The sequence below is a fragment of the Artemia sp. Qi Xiang Cuo genome, chromosome 21 (assembly GCF_049724085.1).
Source record: "Artemia sp. Qi Xiang Cuo chromosome 21, ASM4972408v1, whole genome shotgun sequence".
In the NCBI taxonomy this organism is placed as follows: Eukaryota; Metazoa; Arthropoda; class Branchiopoda; order Anostraca; family Artemiidae; genus Artemia; species Artemia sp. Qi Xiang Cuo.
In genome coordinates this window covers 53423900-53449933 of record NC_142814.1, presented here as the reverse complement: position 1 = coordinate 53449933, position 26034 = coordinate 53423900, and positions in this window count along the sequence as shown.

Here is a 26034-nt window from a genome sequence, read left to right as displayed (position 1 = left end):
AAAAAGAACTAGATGGGTCGGATTTACGAAAATATGCGAAACCATTGCCGAATCAAAGTTGTCATTGTTATTTTTTAATCTCAGGGACTTATCTATTGAAGTTCATGCAAACGTTCACCTAGTTGTTGATGGGTCCTACCAATGTAAAATTTCCCACAAGAACACGGGATTCTGTAGACACCACTACCCACTACAGGGTCAGTTTTATACTCTCCTGAGTTGAAGAAGTGTTCAACTTTTTGTTCGGTTTTGAAAGAAACCGAGAGATTATGTTTTTTTTTTAATTTTCCAATTTTATCGCCAAGTTTCGGGATGTATGGTAAAGCGATGAAGGTTTTTTTCTCAATTGCTGGGATAACTGAATCAAGGGGGTCAAGCTCCCTATTTTGTTCTTTTATCTTTTTTAATATTTTTTGAAATTGTAAAGAGTATTCTTGATTATAGGCCATCTTTGTCACTTTCAACTCAATCAAAGGAAGAAATTAAAATCCTCCGAAGCTTAAAAAAAAGACGAAAACAGTGATTACGAGAGCGGACAAGGGAAACACAGTTGTAATTATGAATTCTGAAGATTATGAATTAAAACTTAACACCCTTTTAATGGATAAAAATACTTACAAAGAAATAAAAATTGATCCCACAGACAAATACAAACAGCAGTTGAGAAAAGAACTAGGAATTTTAAAAGATACTAGACTAATTACCCCTCAAATGTATAGAAAATTTTACCCCAAAGGTTGTTCAGCCCCAACGTTTTATGGTCTGCCTAAAATCCATAAGAAAGATATTCCGTTACGGCCTATTGTAGCATGCTATAGTTCTCCAGCTACGGGTATAGGAAGTTTCTTAGCCACCAGTTTTAAGCCAATTTTAAGCTCACAGAATTACTAGATCAAAAACTCCATAGATCTTGTTGAGAAGTTAAAAAATCAAAGTACAAAATAAAATTCTATTTTATCTAGTTTTGATGCAGTCTGTATGTACACTTCATTCGATGTCCATAAATGTGAGCAGGCCCTGCAAAGAAAATTAGAGGAAAATTCAGCTTGGTCGGATTACAAAACTTTGGAAATTGATACAATAATGACCCTTGTCCGTCTTTGCAACAAGTTGTCCTCGCATTTTAAATTCCGAAACAAATTTTTCCTTCAAAAAAATGGGCTTATCCATGGGCACTGTCTTGTCTCCTTATTTGCCAAATTTTTACATGGATTTCACGGAACAGTCTGCTTTGAATGGTTTCCACTTAAAACACTATCAGGTTTCGTTTCGTTGATGATATCCTTTCTGTTTGGGAACATGGACAAGACTCTCTAAGAGTTTTTTTTGGCACATTTGAACTCTTTTGATTCGAATCTCCATTTCACAATGGAACTCGAAGATTCAGGTAAGCTGCCTTTCTTGGATGTTTTGATTATAAAAACCAATCCTAGCCTTGAATTTTCTATATATAGAAAGCCGACTCATAATGATCGATATCTACATTTCTCTTCCCATCACCCTCCTTTTGTGAAAAGAGGGGTAATAATCTCTTTAGTCGACAGAGTTTTAAAAATTTGTTCCCGTAATCATATAAATTCAGAATTAAATTATGTCAAGGATATTTTTTTCTGCAATGGCTACCCAATCAAACTTATTGAAAATATCATAGATAGACGATTACAAAAGATAAAAGAACAAAATAGGGAGCTTGTCCCAAACACTATCAACATCATCATCAATAAAATCCTATAAAGAAAAGAACATAATCGGAAGAAACAAAGGTTTTACATAGAACAAAAACAGTGATGTATAAAAAACAATAAAAAAGAAAAGGCAAAATAGGGATAAAGTTCATAACACTGTGCTAGGTGATCCCAGCTCTTCTCGAATCTATCCCTTTTTCAACACTAATGTTACATTCTATTTTTGCGCTTCTTCATCTTCGGTAAATGGAAGAGCACTCCATACATTGTGTACTGGTTGAGGTGTTTTTTTATTACCACTATACGAATTTTCTTGGGTTTTTTGGGTTGCTTGAATGATGTTGAAGGATTTTCCTTAAAAATGAATTAAATTTAAGTAAATTGAAGTTGAAACGTTGAATGTATAATAAATTGTACATAATCGGAATAAATACTAATTCAATTCTAATTCTATTTATGTTTGATTTAAAGTTCTAGCTCTTTACTTTTACTTGAAAAATATGTTAAAAATCAATTTTTAGATAGCTATATCATATTTCAGAGCTAAACTCTCAGGTGTAATAGGGGTTTCAGAAATGCATGCGAACTAAAGGTATATCTGGTCAATACTTTTGAATTTTACAATCTCTATATTTTGCGACAAATAACGCCGCTTGTGTCAGAAACATTGTCTTTTCCACAAAGATATAAGTAATATTTAAGATTGAAATTTTTTTTTTACATGTATACCAATTGACTAATACATACGAGACGAATGTTCAAATCATTTTAATATGAGATGAATTTAGACAGAAAAAAATGGGATGTAAAGGTATATTTCATTGGTAATGTATATTTCATTGAAAAGGTATATTTCATTGAAAAATAGCTTTCTTAATAATTTAGTACTGATAAACAGTGGGTTTTTTTTCTTCAGTGTTGTTTAAGAATGATTAAAGATGCTATCTGTGAAATTGATCAATGCAGAAATATAAATGTATTCTCTTTTTTATGTTCAAATAGTTCAATGGAATAGAATGTTAATAAAGGGCGATCCTTGTCCTTCAAATTGACTGTTCCCTTTAGCAGTGAAAATCCGTAGCAGAAGTGACGGTGAATTTAACTCACGCGAACTGCTTCCTGCCTGGTCATCAACTTTATTGGTAGTTCGCTTTCTTCTATAGAGGGTCGTGTATTCTGGCCATGTATTTGTTACATGTATACCAATTGTCTATTACATACGAGGCCAGTGTTCAAATCATTTTAATAATAGATTAATTTAGACAAAAAAATTATAATGAAAAGGTATATTTTACTGAAAAATAGCTACCTTAATAATTTTATACTGATAAACAGTGGGTTTTCTGCAGTATTGTTTAAGAATGATGAAAAATGGTATCTGAGAAAATGAACAATACAGAAATAGAAACGGATTTTCTTTTTTTTTATGTTCAAACAGTTCGAAGGAATAAAATGTATGTAATCGACAATCCTTGTCATTCAAGTTGACTGTTCCCTTTAGGAGAAAAATTATTAGCAGAAATAACGGTGAATTTAACTCACATTAACTGACTCCTGCGTAGTCATCAATTTTTTTGGCAATTCGCTTTTTGCTTTAGAGGGTCTTGTATTCTGGCCATGTATATAGGGTGTAGAAGGTATAGGTGAAAGAATCGATACAATTTAAAACTCACATTATTTGTTCCTTGCAATGCCATCGTATTCATTGTCAATTCGCTTTCTTCTTCTATACAGATTCTTCTATTCTCGCCTTGTATATAGGACGTCAAGGGTCCGACGTAGCAAATTACTGAAGGACGTGTTTGATCCTCAATTTATGCCTTTTTGATGGCGGGAAGGGCATATTCTTTAAAATTATCCTTAAAAAGAAATTATATTATAGTTTCTTTAAAAAAAAAAAACATTTTACAACTTTTGAGGGGGTTTTATCATTGAAACTAGCTAAAAGTTGTTAATTCTTATACACCGTTAGGAACGTTTATTTATCGTAATAATGTATGGCAAATTAAATACATAAAAAATAATAGATAATTTCATTAAGATACTGTCATTCTGCATTATTGCAATGCGAACACATTATTCTTTAAGCATTTGTCGTAGAGGGAAAAAATCATAGTTCAAATGAAAAGAAATTATCAGAGTTGAAAATCATGCAGCTACATATCACTTCTTAAAGACTGGATCAGTACTTATAGGTCAGCTGGAACACATACGAGAAGTGAAGTTTGGTTAATGCTGATGAAGCAAAGCACTAACTAAAAGCTGTTAATATTTTTCAACTTTTGGGGAAGTTTTATCATTGAAACTTGCTAAAAAGTTGATAATTCTTATACACTGCTAGGCATGTTTATTTATTATAATATTGTATGGCAAATTAAATACATAAAAAAAGATATTTTTCATTAAGATATTGTTATTCTGCATTAAAGAAATTACTTTTCTAAAAAAATTAAGTGGGGATAAATTTCATTGTTAGTCTAGACTAGGCTATAGACCCCCCAGTATAAAAACTTCAAAATGTTATAAAATCTAGAAATATAAGTATAAAATCTAGAAATATAGGTATGGAAGCAAGTGCCCATTATATAGACCTATAATTAGATAGAAAAAGCTCGTTAACACACAGTTTATAGGCCTAAAATTTATATCAAATGACATTTTCAAAAGCTAGCCTAGTAGAAAATAAATTATTGTGCTCAAAGAAAAAATGCTATCTGAGTTACATTTAACATACGCTTTGTGCAACCCCACCCCCTAATGTGCAAATACATACCCTGAATTGGAATGTATAGGGTTGGGGGCTAAAATTCATTTCCAACAACAAATGATAATTATATTCGGAAAGAGCATAAAAAAGGCATCAAGTAGTATATCCACTTTATTTGTAAATTAATAATATGATTTGGTAAAAACTTACCATACAATAAATCAAATATTTATAAATAAATTTACGTTATAAATTTGCGTAGCAATAACATCAATATAAACCATTTTATCTGGTGTTTGTTCCTCAATGCTTTCAAACGAACTGTTCTCTTAGGTTTGAAGCACAAACATTGTAAACAATGTCTCAAGTTGACAAACAGATAATACATAGATCGATGAGCATATTATGGAAATTCAAAGCGACCGTTCCCGGAAATCTGGTCTGATGTCACTCCCGGTCGGATTTCTAGCCCTGTCATTGACCTAGAAATAGGCACTTGATCTTGTCCCGGTCGGAATCAATAGACTTCTGGCAGTGACGTCACTGTGGTTAGTAATCAATAAGGGGTTCCTACTGACGAGATGCAAAATGTATCCCTCGAATCACCCCCCCCCCCACCCCCTTAAAAAGTATTAGATTTCGTAGGTCACCTAAGAAGTAAGGCCAAGTTAAGTCACAAAATGTTCTTGACATCGCTAACCGTTTCCATAGATAGATACCAGTGGTGCTATTTTAAGAATATTCGATAACCTACTGAAAAAAAATTTAACAAAAAGAAAAGGAACATTTTCGATTTCTAAACAATTTAATTGTGTGGGAGCATAATTACGAAAATAATACACATATTGAATTACCGAAATAATTTATTGTCCTCAATATACTTCACTATTGCATTTAAAGCACTTTGAAGTTTTCGTAAGTGTACTATATCAACTTGGGGTATGCACAACTTTTAACAACCTCGTCATACATCATAATAATTCATCATTTGTCACCCACTCGGTGTGATCCCAATCTATATCACAGGTTTTGCTGTTCTTCTTCTTCTTCCTGAGATATCTTATACATTTATCCAGAGAAGGAATATTTATCGGAACCCATCTGCTTAAAAAACCGAACTTCATCCTCAGGATTGTCTATTTCATTCGGAAACATCTCACAATCAAAATCTTCCAAATCGACTAATGGAATATCCGATTTGCATTTGACAATTTAAAGTTTATCAGTGGGTACATTGCCTTTCACGTATAGTGCTGTCACACCGAAAAAACTACATATTTCTCCAAACCGTAATGTCATACTCCACTTGTCTCTATTGTAAGCATACATATTATAGTTGATTTGCCAGTGATGGCAAAAGACTTAACTATGATATGTTGCCAACAATAAAAATACACATTCAAAAATTACATCGCAAGCTGACTTCTGTAATCCAATGAATTCACAAACGAGAACACCATACATCTTTGAAGTTTCCTTAGCATATTGATTCAACTGATAATCAAATTCAATTTATTGACTGAGATACAAAAACCTCAAACACCAAAGTTATAATGTGTGAAACCATAACAAACAATTATTACGTTGGTTGATTTCCATGGAGAAATTGTGACAAACAGATAATACATAGTTCGATAAGCATAACATGTAAATTAAAAAGCTAACGTTCCCAGAAATCTTGTCTGATGTCACTGCCGGTCAGATTTCTAGCCCTGTCATTGACCTAGAAATAGGTTTATGATCTTGTACGCCCCTTCGTTTGTCCTGTATTCAATAGTGAGTATAAAATTTTATTCGAAATCATAAAAAAAAGCTTTTTAGAAGAACATTCATCGATTAAATGGAAAGTTTACCGTAAGGATACTACAGGGTAGTTCCTTGCATAATGTAGCAGTGCATATTATGTAAATTCAAAGCCAACGTTCCCAGAAATCTGGTCTGATGTCACTCCCGATCGGATTTTTAGCCCGATCGGATTTTTAGACCTAAAATAGGCGTATTATCTTTTACGCCCCGTTGTTCGTCCTTTATTCAATAATTGGTATATAATTTTATTGGAAATTATAAAAAAATGCATTTTGGAAGAACATTCATCGATCAAATTGATAACATTTTATTCCTTCAAACTGTTTGAACATAAAACTGTTAATGACCATGCAGGAAGCAGTTAATGTGAGTTAAATTCACCGTCATTTCTGCTAATGATTTTTCTTCTACAAGGAACAGTCAATTTGAATGACAAAGATTGCCCTTTACTAACATTTTATTCCTCCGAACTCTTTGAACATAAAAAAAGAATATCCGTTTCTATTTCTGTATTGTTCATTTTCTCAAATACCAACTTTAATCATTCGTAAAGAATATACTGAAGAATAAAAAACTACTGTTTATCAGTATTAAATTATTAATTTAGATATTTTTTTCAATGAAATACATCGTCAATGATGTGATTTGGTAAAAATTTACCATACAAATATCTCAATCAATTACTCATAAATAAAACTTCCATTGCAAATTTGCTTAGCAATAACATTAATATCATCCATTTTATCTAATACAAAAAATCATATATAAAATACAAAAGAATCAAACACCAAAGTTATAAAGTGTGAAACCATAACAAACAATTATAACGTAGGTTGATTTCAATGGAAAAATTGCGACAAACAGATAACACATTGGTCGATAAGCATATTATGTAAATTGAAAGCTAATGTTCCCAGAAATCTGGTCTGATGTCACTTCCGATTGGATTTCTAGCCCTGTCATTGACCTAGAAATAGGCGTATGATCTTTTACGCCCTGTTGTTCTTCCTGTATCGAATAATGGGTATAGAATTTTATGTGAAATCGCAAAAAAACGCTTTTTGAAAGAACATTCATCGTTCAAATCGAAAATTCACCCTAAGGATACTACAGGGTAGTTCCTTGCATAATTTAGCAGTGCATATCGTCTTGCATCTCTTCCTTTAAATAAAAGAAATTGTTTATCTTTTTGTTGTGCTTTTATAAGCACTCTTATACGATTTCTTCCACCATTTGAGTCTAATAATATGCAAAGGGTTATTTTCTTTGTGTATTTTTCTCCTCGGAAAGCAGTCATCATCTTTATAATTTAAAGGGGTGAACTAAACGATTTTTTTGGTGCTGACGATCTTGGTACTTGTTGTGCTTTTATAAGCACTCTTATACGACTTCTTGCACAATTTGTGTCTAATAATATGCAAAAGGTTATGACTTCCCTGACTTTTGACTTCTTCTCCTGAAAACTTCTCTTTTGTTGATGTTTTTTTATACCGGAACCGGAAACCCGTTTTCTTTTTCTCGGTGGATAAATTTTTTCCCTCTGTTTGAACGTAGACATTTTGCTTGAAGAAATAACGGCTTTTCACAATTACGGGAGATGGAGGTTATTTACCATCATTCATGTCTTCAATCTCTTCAATTTCATCAATGTCTTCAATCTCTTCTTTGCGTGCCATGTTCTGAAAAGGGAGATCAAGTCAGTCAAATATAATAAAAATTGCTTTACTTCAAAAACGTTCAGTAATTAAATAAAAAAAAACAAGTTTTTTTTAACTGAAAGTAAGGAGCGACATATAAAACTTAAAAAGAACTGAAATTATTTTTCAGTTCTTTTTTGTTTGTTTAATGTACTTAATGTACGCCATTTAATGTACACCGTTTAATTGTTTAATGTACGCCATTTTTTTGTTTAATGTACTTAAATTCAATAGAATAAAATGCCAGTAAAAATTAATTTCGGCAAAAAGATCAATATACTTAAAGAGCTTTTAGAGCTAAAGTCTTGAGTGTAATATAGGTTTAAAGGATCTGAAAACACTGTATACGATATTGCTGCAAATAGACAGATTGAAAAATGTGAATTTCAAAATATGAATGCAAATAGTATCATTGACTATACAAAGAGATACGACAAGAGTGAAGTTATATTTTACTCTATAAAATATGACCCTAACTTTGTAGTCAATGAAGATCAATATACAGTGAATTCAAATGATCTACCAATTAGTGGTTCACGACAGTTGACTATAAACCGAAGAAGAAGAAATCTAAAGTGTAAAATAAAGACATTACTGTATACATTTTTTTTTATTAATGGACAAATTCACATACATTTTTTTAAGTACTTTACTCATAGGACACTAAAATCATTTTGGTTTGCTTTTTAAAGACAGCACTTATCACAATGGTTCATTAGTCATGTCAACTATGATAGGACTGTTTACATCTTCTAAACTTAAGACGGAATACATTCGCACATGTGCTTATGCTCAACAATTCAAACTTTGTAGACCTGCATATACGACAAAATGGACTATTCCAAGCCTGAGGGGTATACACAATAGAAAATTTCAAAGATTTATCCTGAAAGAAGATCAAACATAATTAAAAACTATAGGTTCTAGCAAAGGGTGAAACAGGTCGAGACATTTTAGAGGGTGATTTGAGATGAAAATCTATTAACATTATAACACACATGCACCCAATATTGGATTAGTGAGAGAATTATGAGTATGAACCATCAATGAATCTAACCACAATGGACCTCAACCTCCAGGGGACACCTCTCCCCAACCCCAATGCATAGCTAATAAAGGAACATTTAACATTTTTCTGATTTTGTTTGTTTTCGCAAGAAAGTTGCTCATCATTAACAAACTTAGCCACTTTTTCGTTTAATGTACTTATATTCAATGGAATAAAATGCTATTAAAAGGACAATTCGCTAAAAAGATCAATATGCTTAAAGAGCTTTCAGAGCTAAAATCTTAGGTGTAATATAGGTTTAAAATTGCTTACCGACCAAATGTATATCTGGCCAACACATTCTATTTTACTATAATTATTTTTGCTACAAGTAACACAACTTATGACAGAAACTTTTCTGATAATAACTTTAGCTATTAACTCTCTATTAACGTTTTCTATACAATTTTAAAAATTATTTCACAACACTTATTTTCATTTATAATTATATTAATAACATGTTTTTCACTATTTTCGAATAATGGATTATACAACTATCACTACACATTTAGAGAGCGGATATCATAAGGAGTGTTATCACCATTCATCAGTATCGGACTCATCGTTACTCATCCACATTTGATTGTCCCATGACATGGGATGTCTTTTATTTTACATTAGGGGATATCTAATAGACTTGTCCACATGTGGTATCATTTCAGGTACCCATTGCATAAAAAACCTCACCTCATCAATGGGACGATGAATCGCATTGGGATATTTTTCACATCCAAAGTCCTCTAAGTTAAAAAGGGGGATATTAATATTACATTCTAGGATCATGAGCTTATCGGTAGGGACATTCGCTTTTACGTATAACGCTTTTACTCCAAAAAAGTTGCAAATTTCACGGATTTCCTCTTGTACATGCTTTAAATCTATAGTATTGTTATTAAAAGGTTTTATTTTTTTTTCCGTAGAATTCTAGTCTGTTTATACGGCGTAAGTAGTACTCCATAAGCATTTATCATAATCAAACAAGTTATAGCTAACATCCCAATGGTAATTGTATATTTCTCTATGATCTTCACCCAGTAATAAAAACACACACTTGAAAATTACTCCACAAGATGAATGTTTTATGCCAATATATTCAGAATCGATCACATCGTAAATGATGAAATGAATTATTTTATAATTATATGTCTATTGTAAGCATAGAAATGGAGAACAAACTTCTTTTTGACATTGGTTGACAATCAGATCAAAGAGAGTCAGGGAAAAACCTCCATCGACACATCTGTCAGAAAAGCAAGAGGATCTGGGCTTCATTACGGAGTTCTGAAAGTAAATGTTTATCAAATTATTAAGAAGGTTATTATTTCTTTGAAATATACATTCACATTATAATTTTCATGGTTTTGATTTAATATTAATGAAGAATTTAAACATAGCTTCAATTAGCAATTTTTTTTTGTTCGGCATAGTTTAAAGGTCCAATATCAATTTTAAACTACGAGATTACGTTTTGTTAAACCAAAGAAATGTATGGTCATATGATTTTATCGTAAAAACCACTATAGTTTATAAAATTCCTTTTTTCATGTTTCATCTCCCTTAACATTTCCTAAAAGTTTTAAATTAGTATACCCAATCATTGAAAAGTTTGGGCTTCATTAAGGAGTTCTGAAAGTAAAAGTTTATCAAATTATTAAGAAGGCTATTATTTTTTTGAAATATGCATTAAAATTATAATTCTCATGTTTCTTAGATATAAGAGTACCTTAGATATAAATAGGGGGATGAGCTTTTTTGAAAACTTGATCGAAGGCTGAAACTGAATTAAATGTGGTTGACTGGCAAATATCTATTTTTATTTTAACTTATTACGTGCATTACAGTGGCGAATCCAGGGGGCGGGGGGCTAGGGAGCTGCTCGCCCCCTAGTGTAGCCTAAAGTAGTGTAATTTACTTAATTAATTCTAGTTTGCGTTAATTAAACGCTCGTAACGCAAATTTATCGGATCAATCTATATTGCCCCCCCCCCCTAAATTTTTTATTTCGGATCAACCTATTTTGCGCCCCCCTTCCCCCTAAAGAAAATCCTGGATACACCTCTTATGCATTATTTAGTATCGTTCTGTGCTATTTTTCTTCTAAAGAGTTTTCTCTTTTGGATTATTACTAGGGACCAGGGAGAGGCTACCAATTGTGGTGTGACGGGTTTATGCACAACAATTTTGGTGTTTATAAAAAACATATTATTTTTTTGACTGAGTGAACGAGGGCAAATTTGGACGAACTATCCTTGAGTTAAGTCCTAATTATTGGTAAAGAGTGAATTTGCCGTTTATCCTACGCTATTTGATTTTAAGATTCCACTCTAACGGATAGAAATCTCAAAAGCCGTCCATTCAAACTAAAATATGAAACAACTAGTATAATCGTTCATTTGAATTCGCTCTTTGTCTTTCAGTCAGGAAAATTATATTTGTGTTAAAAGAAATTTCGTTTTGAACTATAATATGAACTATATGAACTATAATAGAACTATATGAACTATAATAGAACTATATGAACTCATATGAACTGTAATAGTTCATATGAAATTCGAAAACTCTCCCAACTTCTTAAGCCCCATAAAACGTATCACTTAATATAATCAGAAATTAAATTAAAAAAATAAGTTTTTCAACTGAAAGTAAGGAGCAACCTTAAAACTTAAAACGAACAGAAATTATTACGTATATAAAGTGGGCTGCCCCCTCCTCAACGCCTCGCTCTTTATGCTAAAGTTTGTATTTTGTCCCGATTATTTAATAATGACTCCTGGAAGACAAGGGCCGTTTAATTAGAACAATAAGACATTTTTTTACAAGTACTGAAATACTTTAGCGTAAAGAGCGAGGTGTCGAGGAGGGGGCAACCACCTTTACATACGTAATAATTTCTGTTCGTTTTAAGTTTTAATGTTGCTCACTACTTTCAGTTGAAAAAAACTTGTTTTTTTAAATTTTAATTTTCAGTAGGAGAAGATCAATATTGAATTCAGTGACAAGTTTTTGAACTAACACATTGTAATTAACAAATTCAAATGTGTTTTAAATAGAAATTAATTGTGTCTTAAATGGAAATTAAATTAAGCCAGGAAATAGACTATTCAGGAATTTTACCAGTAAAGTTGACAAAATAAGCAATATAATTGGAGGTAGATGTGGAACTGAGGTTCTCGAATTGCCCCTGATCTGTAAGAAGAGGAAGGATTTTTCCTTCTGCAAAGAATTCAGTAGAGAATTCTTCGTATAGTTTAGAGAATAAGCAAGATCGGACGAACGCCTTCAAAACCAGTATTCTTATAAGGAGAAATGGGATATCAAAAGGACAGACGCTTGCTTTTCTTAGCTTCCCAATTCTTCATTCAAATTCAAATGGAAAAATCACAGGAAGAAAGGGGAAATTGTGTCAGCCGACACATGATTAGATAATGTGAGATGAATTTCTTAAATATGGTCGCTCTGAGGTTAGAAATAACTTACTGAAAATTATGAATATTATTTTTTGAAAAAGGGGAAGTACCTAGCGATTTCAGGAAAACCTTAATTTTACCACTTTATTGGAAAGATGATAAGAGTGAATGGGAATGCTACCATTTCATCTAACCGTCCCAAGCGCTAAACATCATTTCGTCAACAAGGAAAATTTGTCAGAACTTCGATAGTCATAACATCGACGCGTCAGTAAATCGAGAGTCATAATCACTACCCGTCAGAATGTCAACAGTCATAACATCGACACGTCAGTTCTTCGACAGTCACAATCGCTACCCGTCAGAAAGTCAACAGTCATAACATCAACACGTCAGTTCTTTAACATTCACAAGCGCGACCCGTCAGAACGTCGATAGTTATAACATCGATACGTCAGTCCATCTACAGTCACAAATGCTACCCATCAGAACATCGACAGTCATAACATCGACACGCCATAACACAATTTTTTTTAGCTGTTATGACGTGTCGCTGTTCTGACTGTCGAAATTCTGACGGTTAGTGGCTTTGATAGATTTCTGCTATGAAATTTGTTTTAGATGTTATTAAGTTTCGATGTTATGACTGTTGAAGCACTAAACGTCATTTAGTAGACAAGGAAAATTTGTCAGAACATCGATACTCATAACATCGACACGTCAGGAAATCGACAGTCATAATCACTACCCATCAGAATGTCGACAGTCAACATCGACACGTCAGTTCATCGGCAGTCACAATCGCTTCCCGTCAGAGCGTCCACAATCATAAAATCGACACGTCAGTTCATCAACAGTCACAATCGCCACCCGTCAGAACGTCGACAGTCATAAAATCGACACGCCCTAACACCAAAATTTTTTTAGATGTTATGACGTGTCGTTGTTCTGACTGTTGAGATTCTGACGGTTAATGGTTTTGACGGATTTTTGTTCTGGAGATTTTTTTTAGATGTTATGACGCGTCTATGTTATGACTGTCGACGTTCTGACGTTTAGTGGCTCTGATGGATTTTTGTTACGAAAAGAAATTTTGATGTTATGACGTGTCAACGTTCTGACGGGTGGTGATTGTGACTGTCGAAGAACTGACGTGTCGATGTTATGACTGTTAACGTTCTGACGGGTAGTAATTGTGACTGTCGATGAACTGACGTATCGATGTTATGACTGTCGATGTTCTGATGGGTAGCGATTGTGACGGTCGATGTCCTGAAATGTCGATGTTCTGACCGATTCTTTGTCGATTTTATGACGGATTTCTTCGATGTCTTGACGGTAGTAGTCCTGACGTGTCGATGTCTTGGTACCTTCCCGAGTGAGTGCTGTAATTATTGAGTCGTTAGCCTGGTCTCTAGGTAGCAAATTACTTAGTAACATGATGCTTTTAAGACTGAGAGATGTTTTAGACAAATTTATAATAGAAAGGCAGTTTGATTTTAGAAAGTATAGAGGATCTGTCGGCCATAATTTTCACTCTTAGGTTAATACTTGAGAAGTGCCATAACTATCACACACCTCTAATTCTTAGTTCTATAGATCATGAGCAAGCGTTGGATTCTGTTGATAGAAGAGCTTTAGCGAAGGTCTTATCCTTGAATGGTATACCAGACAAATAGGTATGGTATACCAGACAAACATAGAACTAAATTGATTAGTTCTATGCACGAGAATAACACTGTGTTTAAGGTAGGAAATGAGATTAGCAGCTGGTTTTGTATTAAATCAGGAGTTGAGCAAGGTTCCTTTCTATATCTTTTTAGACGGATCATTCTGATGCATTTTGTCATAAGGAGCACAGCAAAGGTAATGTGAGAGCACGGAATCAAATGGGGAATCAAAAGTACCCTAGACTTTAGCTATGATAATGATTTAAGGATTCTAGATGAAAATATTGGTAAAATGAATAAACGTTTAGAGGTATTTCGAGTTCAGTGTGCTAGAATAGGTTTAAAAATTAATGTTAAGAAGACGTAAGTCGCTAACGTAGTTTCACTTACCTTGGTGCTATAATAAGTAAAGATGGTGGGAGTTGTGAAGATGTTAAAAGTAGAATAGCCAAGGCTTAGGGTGTTTTTTCACAGTTGAAAAAAGTTTGTGACAATAGAGAGATAAGTCTGCAGAGCAAGATTAGAATAAGCAAGCTACAGTGATGACAGTGGTCAAGTATGATTCTTAAGCATGGGCGCTCCGAAAAATGGATTAAGATTTGCTTGATGTTTTCCAGAAAAATATATAAACATAATATAATAAATATATAATATATAACATAATTTGTTATATATCCCTATGGAGGACACATTTATAGCATCCCTTTGTATAGATTCAAATAACACCTCAGGTTCACTTAGCTCCTGAAAATTTGCACATTCAGGGTTAGTAACAAAAAATTCTAGAAATTTTAAGCGATTTGAGAAACTTACCGTAAATGGGTTTTGGGCGCTTGGAAAAAAAGGGTGCAGCGGAGGAATCAATCCCAGTAGAAGCATCTTTATTACCGTGGTAACTAGCTCGAGCGAACTTTGGAAAAAAAGGTGTTGAAGAAACATGATCAGGAAGGTGAAACTAGTTTTCAGTTGACGGCAAGGAAGAACAATTAATATTCATTACAGGATAATTTTGACTTGTACGTACTCTCCAACCACAGACACACTGACAATATGGGTGCTCACGGAAAATTTTCCAGGGAGGGGAGGGAGGGCAAAGTTGTATACACAACTTCTAACAACCTCGTCAGACATCATTATAATTCATCATTCGTCACCAACTTGGTGTGATCCCAATCTCTATTACGTGTTTTGTTGTTCTTCTTCTATTTCAAGGGATATCTTATACATGTATCCAGAGAAGGAATATCTATCAGAACCCATCTGCTAAAAAATCGAACTTCATCCTGAGGATTGTGTATTTTATTCGAAAATATCTCACATTTAAAATTTTTCAAATTGAATAATGGAATACCCGATTTGGATTTGACAATGAAAAGTTTATCAGTGGGTACATTTCCTTTCACGTATAATGCTGTCACACCGAAAATACTACATATTTCTCTCACTTCCTTCTGTACCTGTGTGTGGATAGATCCTTTTCTCCTTCACAGAATGGGGGGATCACTCTATCATATAAGCCTAGTTTGTTTATAATCCGTAATGTCACACTCTACCTGTCTCTATTGTTGGCATACATATTCTGCTTGATGTGCCAGTGATAGCAAGAGACTTCACTGTGATCTGTTGCCAACAATAAAAATACACATTCAAAAATTACACCGCAAGTTGACTTCTTTAAACCAATGAATGTACAATCGAAAACACCACACATCTTTGAAGTTTCTGTATTATATTGATTCAACTGATAATCAAATTCAGTTTATTGACTGAGATACAAAAGCATCAAACACCAATGTTATAATGTGTGAAACCATAACAAAAAATTATTACGTAGGTTGATTTCCATGGAGAAATTGTCACAAACAGATAATACATAGTTCAATAAGCATATTATATAAATTCAAAGCTAGCATTCCCAGAAATCTGGTCTGATGCCACTCCCCATCGGACTTCTAGCACCTTCATTGACCTAAAAATAGGCGTATGATTTTGTACACCTCGTTGTCCATCCTGTATTCAATAATGGGGATAGAATTTTATTGGAAATCACAAAAAAACGCTTTTTGGAAGAACATTCACCGAACAAATTGAAAATTTACCATAAGGATACTACTTGAAAGTTCCTAGCATAATTTAGCAGTGCATATCGTCCTGCATCCCTTCCTTTAAGTAAATGAAAATGTTTATCTTTTTGTTGTGCTTTTATAAGCACTTGTACGATTTCTTGCACCATTTGAGTCTCAATAATATGCAAAGGGTTATTTTCCTTGTGTATTTTTTTAACAATGAGCTTTCTCACTGTTATAGTTTTTTTTATTCAAACTGTGATGATTTGACGAGGATACATTAACCCACAAGTGATTAAAACACACCTTGTCTAAATCAAGTGTATTAAATATATCGTCTGGCTCAGTCTGAAATGTTAGAATATCATTATATACATGGGGTGTAGGGGTGGATTTGGTTGAATTAGCTTGTTGTATCATCGGTTTTAGGGGGGTTCCCTCAACAAGATCACACAATGGCTTTTCTTGTTTTCCACTCAAAGGAAATGCGCTTGAAAACTATCATCATCATCATCAATAAAATCCTATAATGAAAATAACTATCGGAAGAAGCAAAGGTTTACTTGGAACAAAAACAGTGATGTATAAAAAAATAAAAAGAAAAGGCAAAATAGGGATCCAGTTCGTAACACTGTGCCTGGTGATCCCAGCTCTACACGAAGCTATCCCATTTTTCAACACTAATGGTACGTTCTTTGAGTTGCGAATCTTCATCTTTCGGTAAATGGAAAATCACTCCATACGTTGTGTACTGGTTGAGGGTTTTTTTCCACTATTTGAATTTTCTTGGGATTCTTGGGTTGCTTGAAAGATGTTGAAGGCTTTTCCTTAAATATGAATTAGATTTAAGTAAATTGAAGTTGAAACGTTGAATGTATAACGAATCGAACATAATCAGAATAAATATTTATTCATTTCTAATTCTATTCATGTTTGATTTAAAGTTCTAGCTCTTTACTTTTACTTGAAAAATATGTGAAAAAATCAATCTTTAGATAGCCATCTCATATTTCAGAGCTAAAATCTTAGGTGTCATAGGGGTTTTAGAATTGCATACCAACTAAAGGTATATCTAGTCAATACTTTTGTATTTTACAATATCTATTTTTTGCTACAAGTAACACCTCTTGCGTCAGAAACTTTTTCTTTTCCACATAGAAGTAAGTAATATTTACGATTGTATTTATTTTTGTTACATGTATAACAATTGACTATTACATACGAGGCCAATGTTCAAAACATTTTAATAATATATGAATTTAGACAGAAAAAAATATAATGAAAATGTATATTTCATTGAAAAGGTATATTTCATTGAGAAATAGCTAGCTTAATAATTTAATACTGTTAAACAGTGTTTTTTTTCTCGGTATTGTTTAAGAACGATTAAAGATGCTATCTGAAAAGTTGATCAATACAGACATAGAAATGGATTTTCTTTTTTTTATGTTCAAACAGTTCAAATGAATAGAATGTTAGTAAAAGGCAATCCCTGTCCTTCAAATTGACTGTTCCCTTTAGGAGAAAAAATCCTTAGCAATAACGACGGTGAATTTAACTTGCATTAACTGCTTCTTGCGTGGTCATCAACTTTTTTGGTAGTTCGCTCTAGACAAAAAATTATAATGAAAAGCTATATTTCAGTGAAAAAAATAGCTAACTTAATAATTCAATACTGATAAACAGTAGGTTTTTTCCTCAGTATCCTTTAAGAATGATTAAAGATGGTATCTGAGAAAATGAACAATACAGAAATAGAAACGGATTTTCTTTTTTTTATGTTAAAAGAGTTTGAAAGAATAAAATATTAGTAAAGGGCAATACTTGTCATTCAAATTGACTGTTCCCTGTAGGAGAAAAATCGTTAGCAGAAACAACGATGAATTTAACTCACATTAACTGCTTCCTGCGTAGTCATTAACTTTAGTGGTAGTTCGCTTTCTTCTATAGAGGGTGTTGTATTCTCGCAATGTATATAGGGCGTAGAAGGTGTAGGTGAAAATATCGATTAAGTTTAAAACTCACATTATTTGTTCCTTGTAATGCCATCGTATTCATTGTCAATTTGCTTTCTTCTTCTATGCAGATCCTTGTATTCTCGCCTTGTATATAGGACGTCGAGGGTCCGGCATAGTAAACTACTGAAGGACGAGTGTGATTCTCAATTTGGGCCTTTTTGACGGTGGGAGGGGCATTATTCTTCAAAATTATCCTTAAAAAGAAATTAAATTATAGTTTCTAAAAAAAAACATTTTACAACTTTTTTTTTGGGGGGGGTGGAGTTATCATTGAAACTAGCTAAAAGTTGTTAATTCTTATACACCGTTAGGTACGTTTATTTATTATAATACTGTATGGAAAATTAAATACATAAAAAATAATAGATATTTTTATTAAGATATTGTCATTTTGCATTATTGCAAAGCGAACACATTATTCTTCAAGCATATGTCGCAGAGGGTAAAAATCATAGTTCAAATGAAAAAAAATTATCAGAGTTGAAAATCTTGCAGCTGCATATGATTTTTGGAGAATGGAACAGTACTTATAGGTTAGCTGGAACACGTGCGAGAAGTGAAGTTTGGTTAATGCTAATGAAGCAAAGCACTAACTAAAAGCTGTTAATATTTTTCAACTTTGTGGGGATTTTTATCATTGAAACTTGATTAAAAGTTGATAATTCTTATACACCGTTAGGCTCGTTTATTTATTATAATGTTGCATGGCAAATTAATATAATGAAAAATGTATATTTCATTGAAAAGGTATATTTCATTGAGAAATAGCTAGCTTAATAATATAATACTGATCAACAGTGTTTTTTTTTTCCTCGGTATTGCTTAAGAATGATTAAAGATGGTATCTGAAAAATTGATCAATACAGAAATAGAAATTGATTTTCTTTTTTTTTATGTTCAAACAGTTCAAATGAATAGAATGTTAGTAAAGGGAAATCCTTGTCCTTCAAATTGACTGTTCCCCTTAGGAGAAAAAATCCTTAGCAATAACGACGGTGAATTTAACTCGCATTAACTGCTTCTTGCGTGGTCATCAACTTTTTTGGTAGTTCGCTCTAGACAAAAATTATAATGAAAAGGTATATTTTATTTAAAAAAATAGCTAACTTAATAATTTAATACTGATAAACAGTAGGTTTTTTTCTTCAGTATCCTTTAAGAATGATTAAAGATGGTATCTGAGAAAATGAACAATACAGAAATAGAAACGGATTTTCTTTTTTTTTATGTTAAAAGAGTTTGAAAGAATAAAATGTTAGTAAAGGGCAATACTTGTCATTCAAATTGACTGTTCCCTGTAGGAGAAAAATCGTTAGCAGAAACAACGAGGAATTTAACTCACATTAACTGCTTCCTGCGTAGTCATTAACTTTAGTGGTAGTTCGCTTTCTTCTATTGAGGGTGTTGTATTCTCGCCATGTATATAGGGCGTAGAAGGTGTAGGTGAAAATATCGATTAAATTTAAAACTCACATTATTTGTTCCTTGCAATGCCATCGTATTCATTGTCAATTTGCTTTCTTCTTCTATGCAATTCTTGTATTCTCGCCTTGTATATAGGACGTCGAGGGTCCGGCATAGTAAATTACTGAAGGACGTGTGTGATCCTCAATTCGGGCCTTTTTGACGGCGGGAGGGGCTTATTCTTCAAAATTATCCTTAAAAAGAAATTAAATTATAGTTTCTATCAAAAAATTTAACATTTTACAACTTTTTTTTGGGGGGGGGGGAGTTATCATTGAAACTAGCTAAAAGTTGTTAATTCTTATACACCGTTAGGTGTATAAGATCTTTACTTTAGGAATTTAAATCTTTACGGAAATGTTTAAGTCAGGTTAGCGGCTTAACCTCAGAGTGGGAATCGGCATAATAATATCGGAGAGTTGACGGATGTCAGTTGTCACTTTTGCTAGGATACAGAAAGGTGCATTGAAAATTGCATAAATTTATCGAAAAAGGAATTATTTCCAATGAAAGAATTAAAATCGTTAACGGGGGGGGAGGGGGTTACATGGTAAAAAGAGCGTATTTTACGCTTTTTAATGACTAGAACCATCACATAGTGGAATTATTTATTTTTTTGGGGGGGGGGTATACCTAAATTTGAATTTGTTGGAGAGGGACTATAAAAATTATTTTATTTGGAAAAACCTAAGAAACTTTACTAAACAGAACTCACATTATTAATCTGTGCAGTTAAAACTTCCATGTCAACAATACTAAACAAATAAAACTTAGAGAGGAGAGAAAGTAACAAAATGAAAAATAAAATTAAAAAGGGTGAAAAAACGAGGATTTTGTCAGCCAGTGGCGAATCACGAAGATGACAAAATATAAGCAAATATTTCGACAAGGACCTCCGCCAAGTCGTCCTCAGTGCTTAACAAAAAAGAAAAAAAAACAGAAAACTCTAACCTTTCGAAGTTTACCCTACAAAGACAGAACAGACACTGGATAAAAACCAGGCAGGAATCAATGAAAATGAATTTACCAAGATGATTGGGCAAGGCTCTTTCGCCTTGCAATAGTTTTAGCTGGTCTACAATTTCGGTTTTCATTAGATAAGCAAATAGGTTCTTTTACGTTATTTTGGGTGAAATTATTGATTGAGTCCTTCAAGATTAAACTGTCGTAAATTGGGCTTAATGAAATATCTACAGTATCAATTTATTGCTAAATTTTGGTTTATATATTTTTTTATCTCTATTACCTCTTTAAAAGTTTGTGGTACGCCATTTACAGTTGATATTAAGGTTGCCTCGTCAAACAGAACTAGATGGGTCGGATTTACGAAGATATGCGAAGCCAATGCCGAATCAAAGTTGTCATTGTTATTTTTTAATCTCAGGGACTTATCTATTGAAATTTTGCGCTCATGCAAACGTTCACCTAGTTGTTGATGGGTCCTACCAATGTAAAATTTTCCACAAGAACACGGGATTCTGTAGACACCACTACCTAGTACAGGGTCAGTTTTATCCTTTCCTGAGTTGAAAAAGTGTTCAACTTTTTGTTCGGTTTTGAAAGAAACAGAGAGATTATGTTTTTTTTTAAATTATTCCAAGTTTATCGCCAAGTTTCGGGATGTATGGTAAAACGATGAAAGTTTTTTTCTCAATTGACGGTGTAACTGAATCAAGGGGGACAAGCTCCCTATTTTGTTCTTTTATCTTTTTTAATCGTCTATCTATTATATTTTCAATGAGTTTGATTGGGTAACCATTGCAGAATAGAATATCCTTGACATAATTTAATGCAGAATTTATATGATTACGGGAACAAATTTTTATAGCTCTGTCGACTAAAGAGATTATTACCCCTCTTTTCACAGAAGGAGGGTGATGGGAAGAGAAATGTAGATATCGATCATTATGAGTCGGCTTTCTATACATAGAGAATTCAAGACTAGGATTAGTTTTTATAATCAAAACATCCAAGAAAGGCAGCTTACCTGAATCTTTGAGTTCCATTGTGAACTGGAGATTCGAATCAAAAGAGTTCAAATGTGCCAAAAAATCTCTTAGAGTCTTGTCCATGTTCCCAAACAGAAAAGATATTATCAACAAAACGAAACCAGATAGAGTGTTTTAAGTGGAAACTATTCAAAGCAAACTGTTCTATGAAATCCATGTAAAAATTTGCCAAATAAGGAGACAAGACAGTGCCCATGGATAAGCCCATTATTTGAAGAAAAAATTTGTTTCGGAATTAAAAATACGAGGAGAACTTGTTGCAAAGACGGACAAGGGTCATTATTGTATCAATTTCCAAAGTTTTGTAATCCGACCAAGCTGAATTTTCCTCTAATGTTCTTTGTAAAGCCTGCTCAAATTTATGGACATCGCATGAAGTGTACATAAAAACTGCATCAAAACTAGATAAGACGGTATTTTCTGTTGTACTTTGATTTTTTAACTTCTCATCAAGATCTATGGAGTTTTTTATATAAGATTTCTGTGTGCTTAAAAGAGGATTAAAAATGGTGGCTAAAAAGCTTCCTATACCCGTAGCATGAGAACTATAACATGCTACAATTGGACGTAACGGAATATCTTTCTTATGGATTTTAGGCAGACCTTAAAATTTTTTGGCTGAACAACCTTTGGGATAAAATTTTCTGTACATTTGAGGGGTAATTAGTCTAGTATCTTTTAAAATTCCTAGTTCATTTCTTAACTTCTGTGTGTATTTGTCCGTGAGATCAAATTTTATTTCTTTGTAAATATTTTTATCCATTAAAAGGGTGTTAACTTTAAATTCATAATCTGCAGAATTCATAATTACAACAGTGTTTCCCTTGTCCGCTTTCGTAATCACTGTGTTTTTGTCTTTTTTTAAATTTTGGAGGATTTTAATTTCTTCCTTTGATTGAGTTGAAAATGACAATGATGGCCTATAATCAAGAATGCTCTTTACAATTTAACCCCTGAGTAGGTCTGGATTTTCAACTTTACCATGAGAGCTAAAAATAGCATACTCCACACCCGTAATAATTTCTGACGTATTTACGTGTTTGAGGCATTACAAATCTAGTTCCTTTTGAAAGAATACTTAGCTCCTTGGATGTGAAAACCTTAGAGGATAGATTTTCCAAAGGAGGACCAGGACAAAATCTAGGAAGGAAAATCTGTGTTTGTTGAAACTGTTGAAATTCTAGTTTTGAGAATTTTTCCTATAAACTAGGTTTTTTTAAACGTAATATCTATCTGAAAGATATATGTGAGATTTGTAAAATCTGGTGAACATTATTAGGGGACAAAATCTGATATAATAAGGATTTTAAATTAAGTATTTTATTACTAGGGAGTACGTATCTTCTGGATCTATGGTCTTTTAAAATATGTCTTAAAGTTTTGAAACCCATTCTCTGAATAAATGGGCCTTTGGATTGTGTGCCTAAATGTAGGTTGAAACGTGAAGAAGGTGGAAGAATTCGATGTCTTTTACAAGTTTCTAAGAAATTAAACTGACAAATAAGATTTGCATGTTTCTTAACACAATTTAAAAAATCTAAAACAATATTGGTCCAATGCTCCCCGTAAGCTTGACGCAAAAACATTCTTAGACCACACTGGCTATACATGACAAATGAAACTCAGAGAGGAGAGAAAGTAACAAAATGAAAAATAAAATAAAAAAGGGTGAAAAAACGAGGATTTTGTTAGCCAGTGACAAATCATGAAAATGACAAAATATAAGAAAATATTTCGACAAAGACCTCCGCCTAGTCGTCCTCAGTGCTAAACAAAAAAGAAAAAAAAACACGAAAATCTAACCGTCCGAAGTTTTCCCTAAAAAAACAGAACAGACACTGAATAAAAACCAGGCAGGAATAAATGAAAATGAATTTACCAAGATGATTGGGCAAGGATCTTTCGCCTTGCAATTGTTTTAGCTGGTCTACAATTTCGGTTTTCATTAGATATGCAAATAGGTTCTTTTACGTTATTTCGGGTGAAAATATTGATTGAGTCCTTCAAAATTAAACTGTCGTAAATTGGGCTTAATGAGATATCTCCAGTATCTCTATTTATTGCTAAATTTTGGTTTATATATTTTTTATCTCAATTACCTCTTTTAAAGTTTGTGGTACGCCATTTACAGTTGATATTAAGGTTGCCTCGTCAAACAGAACTAGATGGGTTGGATTTACGAAAATATGCGAAGCAAATGCCGAATCAAAGTTGTCATTGTTATTTTTTAATCTCAGGGACTTATCTATTGAAATTTTGTGCTCATGCAAACGTTCACCTAGTTCTTGATGGGTCCTACCAATGTAAAATTTTCCACAAGAACACGGTATTCTGTAGACACCACTACCCAGTACAGGGTCTGTTTTATCCTTTCTTGAGTTGAAAAAGTGTTCAACTTTTTGTTTGGTTTTGAAAGAAACAGAGAGATTATGTTTTTTTAAAGTGTTTCTAAGTTTATCGCCAAGTTTCGGGATGCATAGTAAAACCATGAAAGTTTTTTTCTCAACTGCCTGTGTAACTGAATCAAAGGGGACAAGCCCCATATTTTGTTCTTTTATCTTTTTTAATTTTTTAACTATTATATTTTCAATGAGCTTGATTAGGCAATCAATGCAGAAAAGAATATCCTTGACATAATTTAACTCAGAATTTATATGATTATGGGAACAAATTTTTAAAACTCTGTCGACTAAAGAGATTATTACCCCTCTTTTCACAGAAGGAAAAGAGGGATACACAGGTTGTTTCACAGAAACAACAATGCATTTGTTGTTTTCTTTTCTCTCCACTGGCCACAGTCTCGTTTGTTTTTTTTTTTTGTTTTTTTTGTTTTTTCGAGATTTTTCTCTTTGCTGGTTTTTAATATAGAACAAGTTTGTAAACAGCTAAATGAATGCAAAGGCGTACTAATGAGCGTATTTTGGAGGAAATACAAACTTTCGGAGGCATATGGACACATAAACATTAAAAATTAAGACAATTTGTATGGAAATTGACAAGAAAAGCAAGAATATGGAAAAGTTCGCGATTTGACAGGAAGAGTCTAAAGACCCTCGTCTATCGTGGATACCCCCATTAAAATGTAACGAAGAAAGGAAACAGCTATAACCTCTTCTTTATGATTTTTTTGTTTGACAAATGGCTTTCGCATAAACAAGTAAACAGAGCCGGTTAAAGGTCTATTGGAACAACTGAACTCGATCACGCCCCATGTTCTAATGGGCCCTACCCTGCCATCAAAATGGACAGAATATTGTTTTTCGAAATTGTAAAATTGTGCTCATGGCACACGAAATTGTGTTCATGGCACAGCCCCAACTAAATAATGCATGGTAAGGTTCTAGGCATTACTCGAAGGTCAATCCATGATTAATTGATTGTAACCTACTCTTGGTGAACTTTTTGGCTGTGAATCTTCTCTGGAACAGCCGAAAAAAGATATGTCGTATTACCTGAGAAAAAGGCTAGCAGTTTACTGGTCTAAGAGGCTACGCCATACATTTCCGTTGTATCGATTGGAAAGGGCATTTATTCTCCGGATTCTTCCCTAACCTTCTCTCCCCCTAGGTTTTCATTAGTGTGGTTTTTTTTTATTATTCTAAAAAAGGCAAATTTAAAACCCCGAGCAGCCAAATCTAAAATTGGTTACATCCAAATTGATTTAAAAATAACGCTAATCTTGTTTAGGGTTAACAATATCGGATTAACTAAAGTTCTTTTCTTTTTTCAGCATGTATAACATATTATTGGACCGTTCTCAAAAGCGAGCTGATTTGGTAGCGATCGCCTTAGAAAGCTTCTGCTCTTTCGAAACCTTCCCTGGCGTTTATGTTTCAGTGCCAACTAATTACATTCTTCATACCCTGATTCATAAATACTGAGTCTCAGTAAGTAGTCATTCTATTTTGACCCAGTTTTGTGGAACCAAAAGACGTGATTAAGTAAAATGATTAAATAAAATAAGTGTCGTTTATATAGTGGATCAACCACCCCATGTGGCTTACTTGTGAAATTGGTGTTTGCTATGGATTGTCAGGGTTTATAGGATTCTAGGACATAACTGTCCAGCAAAGGTGAATCCGGGATTTTCGTTCGCAAGAAGAGGATATCTTTTTCGGGGGGGGGGGGGGGGTCAGTTAATGCATTTTTTTGGGGGAGGGGGTCAACCGTTGTATTGTTTAGTTTTATAATATTAATATCCGTCAAGTATCCCTACATTTGTCTTTTATAGGAGTCTATTTGTCATAGTATGTGTAAATAAATGTATACTAATAGTAAACACTTTTAGCCTTTTCTTAGCTGGAACTTACCAAAAAACACAACATTATTTTGAAGTTTTTGGTCTTTACTAGGATACCATTTTGACTAATGGCTTATCAATCTATTTGGTTTTTACATATTTTCCTAAGATTCTCCAACGTTTTTTAAAAAAAATTCCAGTTTTTCACTTATCTTAC